General features: G+C 24.3%; 1 pseudogene; it reads right to left on the bottom strand.

Annotated features, from left to right (window-relative positions):
• Nucleotides 1-852: 852 nt before the first annotated feature.
• LOC145833204 (ubiquitin-conjugating enzyme E2 E1 pseudogene) lies at nt 853-1380 on the bottom strand (annotated as a pseudogene).
• Between the last annotated feature and the right edge of the window lie 7480 nt (nt 1381-8860).

The following is an 8860-nucleotide window of genomic DNA, read 5'->3' as shown; positions in this document are numbered from 1 at the left end:
TGTTGAAATATATTTTTGTTTGGTAAAAAATCTTGTTTGTTTTTTATCATGGACAATATCAAACTAAAGTTAAAAACTTTTAATTTTATTTAAGCTTTCAATTATGAACTTTATAAAAGTTATTTGATTTTCATAAACCTTAATTTAATATAACTTAAACAATTTTAAAATATTTTAACTTTGATCCTGGTTTCAAGTATGACTTCATTGAAAAATAAAGAAAATAAAAATTTAAATTTTAAATTAGTTAAAAACTTAAAGTTATAAAATAAATAAATTCAGTAAAACTTTAGTTTATTAAGTTTTATTTTGCATGGACTACGTAAACCGTCAACAATACGTTTATATTTAAATTGATACTTTAATGCAGTCGTCACATAGATAAAAACTTAAATAAAATATAGCGTTTAACTTTTTCTTTATCGACTACGTATAAGACTTAAAAACTTTTGCATTTGAAATTTAAAATATTTTTTTTAGCTTATCAACCTTAATTCTTTTTGTTATATGAAAAGTAAACAGGTACAAATGTTTTTGAACTTGTGAAGCTTCATAGCTAAACACATTTTATTGTAACTTTGAATGGTAGAATTAAAGCGTAATAGTTTAGAGTAGAAGCTGTTTGATTAAACTCTAACAACTATTATTTGATACTATGGTAAATAAAAAAACCATCGAAGTTTACAATTAAATCTATATTTTCTTAATACTGATGGAAAACAAGCACATTTAAAGCACATAAAACTTTGAAATATTTTGAAAGCTAAAAATAATGATTGTCTCTAAAAAGTCGGCTAAACTTAAAACCTTAAAAAAATATTTGGATCGAACAAAAAGTTAAAAGTTATTCAATCAGCTCGCATAGTATTTGGTCCACAGTCTGCAAGTGTAATCGTGATCTTCCCTGAAATACTTGTACTCCCTCGCTATCTCGGGAACTATCGCGTCATCCAGGCGGCACTCCTCCAACAGCGAGATCACCGACATCATTATCTTCGACACAGAAAGCGCGGGAGTCCAGTTTTCTTGCAGCAGGTCCGAGCAAATTGTTCCCTGTGAACTTATATTGCAGTGGTATATCTTGGTTTTGAAAAAACAAACAGGGGCTACGTAGGGATACTCTCTGCTGAAGATTACTTCAATGTCGAACGTTCCTTCTTCGTACAAGCTTCCCGGGGGCCCTAGTAACTTTACGTTCCACTCCAGGAAGCTGTCGTCTTTCGGAGTGGCTTTGAAGTGAGGGCAGGGATCGATGTTGATGAGGAACAGCTCTTTTTGTAATCTTTTGGCGGCAGGAAACATTTGTTTTGGTTTGAGGTTCATCCAGGATTTAGACAGTTTTGGCTTTTTGGTTGTTGATGATGGTTTGTGAAATGACATAACTTAAAACTAGAGCTGTGAAACATATTTACTCTAGCAGTTAGCTTTGAGTAGTTATAAAAAATCATTTAACTTAAATGCAACCGTAAGTACAATATAACAAATACATTTTGTTGCTATCTTTATAAATATTTTGAATGAACAACTTTGGAAACTAAGATTTTAGAAAGTTTCACATACATAATAGTCGAATCAATAGAAATTTTGCAAGTTTTCTTTTTTTATAAATAAGTGTTTGAGTTTTATTAAATAAATACATTTAAATCAGCTGTTAAAATTTCTAAACACATTTTATCCTATAATTTTTATAAATGAATTCTAAAATTAATACAAACACAGTTCAGTAGAAATTTTTGGTTAATTTATACTTTTTGTCTACACTTTAATAAAATAAAGTACCTTAGTAAAACTAAAATAGGTTTTTTTAAGTATTGATTTCTTTTATAATTTTTAATAAAGTTATAAAAACCATCATTCAAATCCTAAAATGAAATGTTTTAATTCATGTAAACTTAAAAAAAAGTTGTTTAAGCATTCTAAAATTAATTTAGAGCATAGTTAAACTTGCTCTAAAATAAAAAAAAATAGTTAAAAAACATACTTTGCTACAATTCAAATCTTTATTAGTAAAAAACGGTATTGATTTTTCAATAAATTAAGAAAAATATTGTTAAACTAATACTCAAGTGTACAAATAAAAACTTAAGTTTAAGAACTTAAATTCACACAGTTTAAAACAGTATAGCAAGTCAAAACACTTTAAATTCTGTCACATTATTTTCTTTTGTTTGTCTGGTTATTAGTGTCTTACATAGCGTATTAGTAAAATAAATAATAATAAAAAGTTTGTTTGCACTGTAATCAAATATTAGTTATGAACGTTATAATTCAAAAAAGTTTTTATTTCCAATTTTTTTCATAGTTTTGTGTCTTTAAATTTTTTTTTAAGTAAAATTGACAAGTTCTTTAAGTTCCATACGTAATCTGAAACATCTTGACTTTAAAAAAAAATACTAAAAGTAAGCAGCTTAATCAACTTTTATATTCACAACTAGTCCATATATTACTAAAACGTTAAATAATTTTATATAAAATATCATTTTGCTTTTTTTTTTAACCTTTAAAACTGACTTTTTTAGTTTAAAATTTTTCTAAAAAGCTTTGTCTACAAAGAAAATAAATAAAAACTTCAAGTAGTATTATTGTTTTAAGAATTAAAAATTATGTAAAAATTTAACAACTTAACCTACTCATGATATGAGTAAAACGAACAAAACATTCTACGGTGACTGCACACGAAGAGAAGAGAAAAAGTTGTATTCTCTCATATCACACAAAACATGTCATAACATTACTAACAATCGGTTTCTCCTTACTATTGTGAATAATGTCTCCGAAGGACAAAACATCAAGAGCTTTTAAGAATTTTTGAAGTATGTTAAAGTGTATGCTACTAGTTTTGTTAAAACTTATATTTATTTCTTATTTCAATATTTTAAGAACATTGTTAAACAACCGCTTGCCATAAGAAACCTTGTATTTTACCAATATTAAATTCAATTGAAAAATTTAACTGTAGTTTAATCAACAATAATTTTATAATACTAATTGTTTTTTTTAAATTTCATGTACAAAATTTCTTTAATATTAATTCACACATACTAAAAAGTTTTGTACTACGTTTGTTAAAAAATTCAGACAAGTACTAACACAAAAACTTTTATTCATTCAATTTAAATCATTTTTTTATTGTTTTATGTAAAAAATATTGTTCTAAAAGTTCTTTTTAACATATTGTTTTGTCATTAAAAAAGAATTAATATATTATGCTCATATACATGTATTTATTTTTTAATTTTATTTCTTTTTTACCAAGTTGTTTGAATTTTATAGCTGTTCTTAAAACTTGGAAAAGTTTTATGAAATGTATCTATTTTGTGTTTTGTCTCATTAGTAAGTAATTTTAAGCTTAAATATAGTTGTTCGATTTAGCATGTAATACATTTTTATTTATTGTTAGATATTTTTATTTTCTTATATAACTAAGATTGTGATACGGAAAACATAACACTAACCTTGTATAAAACAAAATGAAATAAAAGACATTTTTTTAGTAAAGAAAAAAAAATTGTAATTTTGTTATTAATAACACTTTTTAACTTAAACAAAAAAATAGAAAGTTTTAACTGATTGTATTATTTTATTACAACTGTTTTACAAAAAGTATTTCGTAACCATTGGTGTGGTTTTAAATTTAGAATCTAACAACAAGCAATCACAACGGCATCACTACTTCTGAATTACTTTAGAATACCGTCAATTTTTCACTAATTAATAAGAAGATTTAAAGAAAAAAAAAACATATTATATTTTTTTATACTTAAACTCATTTAAAAAAAATCAATAAAAAAACCCAATTTTATCTAAGGGACCCCACTCAAAAAACCAAACCCCAATCCAATTGATTTTTTAGTTAAAGGCAAAAGAGCGTTCTCTAGAATAAAAAAAAACTAGCTATTAAGACAAGGAAAACAATAGAGCTTAAAGTTTCGAAATTTTTTAAATGTTCTTGAATAAAACGCCGTCAAGCTAATTTCACACTCGTCAAGTTTTTTATATTTATTTTCGCATGAAATAGTTATTCATTTATTTTTAAGATTTCATTTTCTTGATTCGATTTTAAGTGTGAAGTGTATGGTGTATTATAATTACACTAGTATTTCGTATACTATAGTGATACAACTACACTTTAGTATACGAAATTCTAGCAATCTTATGTATACAAACTTTTTCTTTAAGATAAAACAGTTCATGAGATCTAAGGTAGACACATAAAATGTTTAAAGTAAAGATACATTAAAAGGGCACATTATAGTATTAGAAAAAAACAACAAACTTTTTCAAAATTATTCCTACAGTTTAAAAAAGTTTGTCATTGACTGTAATATATGTTTTATAATGTTGTCGTTTAAAAGTTTATTGTCTAGTTGCAACACCAAAAGAGGAGCAAATTAAAGTTGTGGATAGTTTATTCCAGAATTAAGGCTCTTTTACTTTTTTTAAGAAATAGGGCAAAAATGACCAAAAGTTCTGTAAGTTACAAGTGTGAGAAGAATTATTTAGAGTTTTATTATCAGCAAGCACTTGCAATACCAATTGCTAAAGACATGATTGTGATAATAACTATTATGAGAAGTAAAACTATCTATAGTCGCTTTTTTACCAATTCAGAAGGTGACAGTAGCTTAAACTTACTCAAAAGCACTATATATAAGAGATAACAAAGACTCGAATAACTGAAGCAGATTAAAACCGAGGTTTTTTCTTCTTTGAAAAATCCTTTTACTATTAGATAAACTGTAAAAAATAGGAACTACATTAAAAACTACTAAATAAATATCTTGAGCAGTCATTGATGACTCCGTGAGAATTAGCTATCTCCGACAGATTCCGTTTTTTCTTATAGCGTTGGCAACGGTTTCAAAATTCAATTCACATTTTTGTTGAACGGTGGATTAAGATCAAAACAGATCTCGGAATCTACGAGCTTTTTTAGCTCCTTATGGTTTCTATATAAACTGTTTTGTACTACAGTTGTAAACAGTTTTTATATTTTGCTTAATGGTAAAATATGAATTGTTTGCTGGTAGTTTGTCTTTTCTATTTATTAAAATGAAGTCTATTTGAATGAGCAGAATTTAAAATGGTTTAACAAACGAAAGAACTCTTTCTAAGTGTTGTTGTTTTAATAATTGAGACAGTTTTTGTTAATTGATTTCTAAACTCTTTTTATTTATTAATACTTTATGGAAATTAAACTTAAATATATGATATGTTTGTACGTAATTCTAAACCAGTGTATAAGTTTTACATTTTTCGTTAATTTATGACAGGTTAAAAAGTCAGTCTTGAAGATATTTTTAATTAGCTACATTTTAAGTAATAAGAGTGTAAAATATTTTTGTCTGAAACAGTTTACAACTTTAGTTGACAAGCGGTTTTCTATTTTATGTTAATAAAAAACTAGAAAGTATTGTTATACATTTTATAAATCTTCGTTTACATATTTCATAGAATTCGTGAGTTTTACAGTTGTTTTAAATCTTTAAAAGTATTTTGTTTTTTAATAAACTTAATGTTTTCATGATATAATGAAAATAATTTATTTATTTAATGATAGTTTAAGTTTATATTCAACTTATCTTTTTCATTAAATTTGTATTTTTTTTTTTAATTTACATTTTTACTTAAATAGTTGTCAAGTTAATTCATTTTACTGTTTAATAACATCTATTCTTTAATAAAAAAAAAATATCCCTTATTTCCTATGTATAAGTTTTTGTTAAAATACTAAATAATTGTAAGCATTTTACAAAAATAATTATACTAACAATACATATTTATATCAAATTATCTTTAAGCGAAACACTGCACTATTCCTTTTTACTGATTATAAGCTAAATACGCTCAAAAAATGTTATTCAAAGTATCAAGCACAAATTTCGTTTTTAATCAGTGTAAAATATTAACATACATAAAATTGTATTACCTTTCTTTCTTTTATACTACCTAATAATGTAAAAATAGTTTTGAACAACATAATTATATGATTATTATATATCAATTATCATATAATAAGATATCAACACGTCTAATTTTTACATTATATTAAGTCAAAATTACTTGTAATTAAAAGTTTTTTCATTTTGCTTATGGAATTTTTGTTTATAATCAACAATCAACTCAATACTTTTTGAAATGAAAAACAAAAGTTTTCTGTCATAACAAAGACTAAAATGACAAAACTGTATTAGAACAAAGTTAAAAAAAGAATTCTGTTTAGTTATACTTATACATATGTTAAGTAATAAAAAAGTATTTTAACAAGCTTAACTATTTTTATAGTATAGTAATATTTATGTAAACATATTTACTCTAATAAAGTTTACAATAGTTTTTTCCTGTTTTATTTTTGATAGCTTAATGATTTTTACCTTACCGAATGATTCTTCAATATATGCGACTGCGATAAAGAAACTAATTGTGAAATAAATTTTAAACTAATTTTATTTTTTACATATAAAGTAAGATAAAAACTAGAATTTTGTTTAAATTGATATAGTTTTAAAACTTGTTTCTTCTTTTATTTAACGATCAAGTACTTCAGTTAACATATACACATTTAAAGTATTTAATTTGAAATTAATTTAAAATAAAAAGCTAAAAGGAGAAGCGTATAACTCTTTAAATCTTTGTTTATGAGCAATGTTAGACATAGTTTGTTGTGCTTGAGAAGAGCAAATAAAGGTGTATAAATTATATCAATGTTCTTATAAACAAAGCAATTAGATGCTTACCTTATAAGAAATATAATGATAGTGTGAGAAAATAAAATTCCGAAAAAAAATTAAATGTTGAAATTCTGTATTTATACTAGTTAGGTCTCTTTATACTTAAGTTTAATAATAATTTCTAACCAGCTAGTTTTAATGATTACTTTAAAAGTGTTAAATGTATTCATAATAATTATACGAGGCCTTCAGAAACAAATTATTTCCTACCTAGATTCAACAATAAAAATGGTCACAAATTGCTAGCTTACCAAGGTAGTAAATAATGGACTGAGCTACAAGTATGTTTAAAAACAAAAGTCATTTAAAACGTTACAGGATGAACTTAAAAGTTATTTATTAAATAGTGATTATCAAAGTCGTAAGTGATCAATGCTATTTGTTTATTTACTTTTGTTTTAGGAGTTAATAATTGTCATCTATACATAAAATCTTTAGTTCAAAAGTTTATTCGTTTGGTTACAATAACTTTGGTTTAGTCTAAATTATATCATTGTTATATGGCTATTCTTTAGAATATTTGTTTATTTTTTAGAATTGACAAAGTTTCAAAATTTAGTTAACTCAATTTTAGAGACAGCTGAAATCTTAATGTTTTCAATATAATTTCCAATGTTTTAAAATTTTTACTTCACGCAGTTACAGACTTTAATATCGCAGCTTAAAATTTAATCTATTTGATTCTGTTTCTAATATAATTTCCAATGTTTTGAACGCTATTACAGATATTTAATCTTTGATATGCACCAAACGCACCCTACTAATAATCTATCAAATTTTTGTTGTTTTTGAACTTCACGAAAGTATAAATTTTTACGAATAACTGACACCGGTATGTTTTTCCACCACACTTAAACAAAAACTAAGTTGAAGCACTGTGCTAAGTATTTTATGTTGGCAAGTATTTTGACTACAAAATTTACAACTACTTTCGAATAACTTGATTGGTTAATTATTTAAAATAAATATTTTATGCAGTTGATACTTGTGTACAGTGACACTTGCGGTTCAAACTGACTTTATTTCAAAATAAAACTTTGGAATAGTAATTTATTTTAAGTCGTAAAAACTATGTAGAACTATAAACTATAAGTTTAAGAAACTATAAACTTTGGGTGATACTTTTTTTTTGTCCTTTTTTCAATTAAAACAGACCGAAAATATGCGTGAACAAGTTTTATGATACAATTTTAGCTAAAGTTAGCTTTAAATAAAATAGTTTTATTTTGTGTAACAGAATATAAACGTATTTATGTAGTTAAATTTAATAAAAAAAACAGTACATATTACTACATAACTATTTTCCAATTTATCTAGTAAATAAATTATAGTAGAAAAATATGATACTTTTTATTACTGTTTTGTTTTAATTTGATCTCTATTATCTTTAAAATCTGTTTAAGTTGTAATATAAACGGTACATAAACTTTAGGTATATCAAAATACTTCGTTGAAAAAGTCATTATAGTTTTTACGTATAAAAGTCTAATATTTACTAGTTTATCTTAAGAAATTTAAATTTCACGAGTATGTTAGTTTTGTAAAATCGTTTAATTAAAAATTTGAAAAATTTTTCATCTACATAATATGCACTGCATATTCTTTTTAGTTACAAGAATATAAAGTAATTGTTTTTAAAGTTAGCATACTTAACTAAACGTTTTTATTACGAAAAACTCTGCATTAATTGTAAAAATGAGTTATGCTTTTTCAAAACGTAAAACTTTTCTTAAAGTTGGTTTAAAAAAAAGTCCAATAAACTTTTAAAGCTGCTTAAAAATTTTAAGTTTCATTTATCAGTAATGCTTCTTCACCATTTAGAACATAATTTCACAGTTTTTCAAAAAGTTCTTTTTTCATTATGAATATTATTTTGTTTAAAGTGTACATACTAAATGCTAGGCGGAATCTTAAAAGAAAGGTTAAATTCAAACACCACTAGGTTTTCAAGTTATATGCAGTAAAATGTTTAACATCTGTTTAAAGTTCACAAAAATGTCATAAAAAAAATACTGCTGTCACCAATAGCTAAATAAATATCTTTTTTACATAAAAGGGTTTTAGTTAGTCAAAAAAAAGTCGTTTTTTCTGAACTAGTTTTGTTTTCGATTTTTAAGTTTTTTCCTAAT

The sequence above is a fragment of the Thalia democratica genome, chromosome 4 (genome assembly GCF_965202585.1).
Source record: "Thalia democratica chromosome 4, ktThaDemo2.hap1.1, whole genome shotgun sequence".
Classification (NCBI taxonomy): Eukaryota; Metazoa; Chordata; class Thaliacea; order Salpida; family Salpidae; genus Thalia; species Thalia democratica.
Note: the sequence above shows the minus strand (reverse complement) of the source record. Positions and strands in the feature narration are given on the sequence as shown.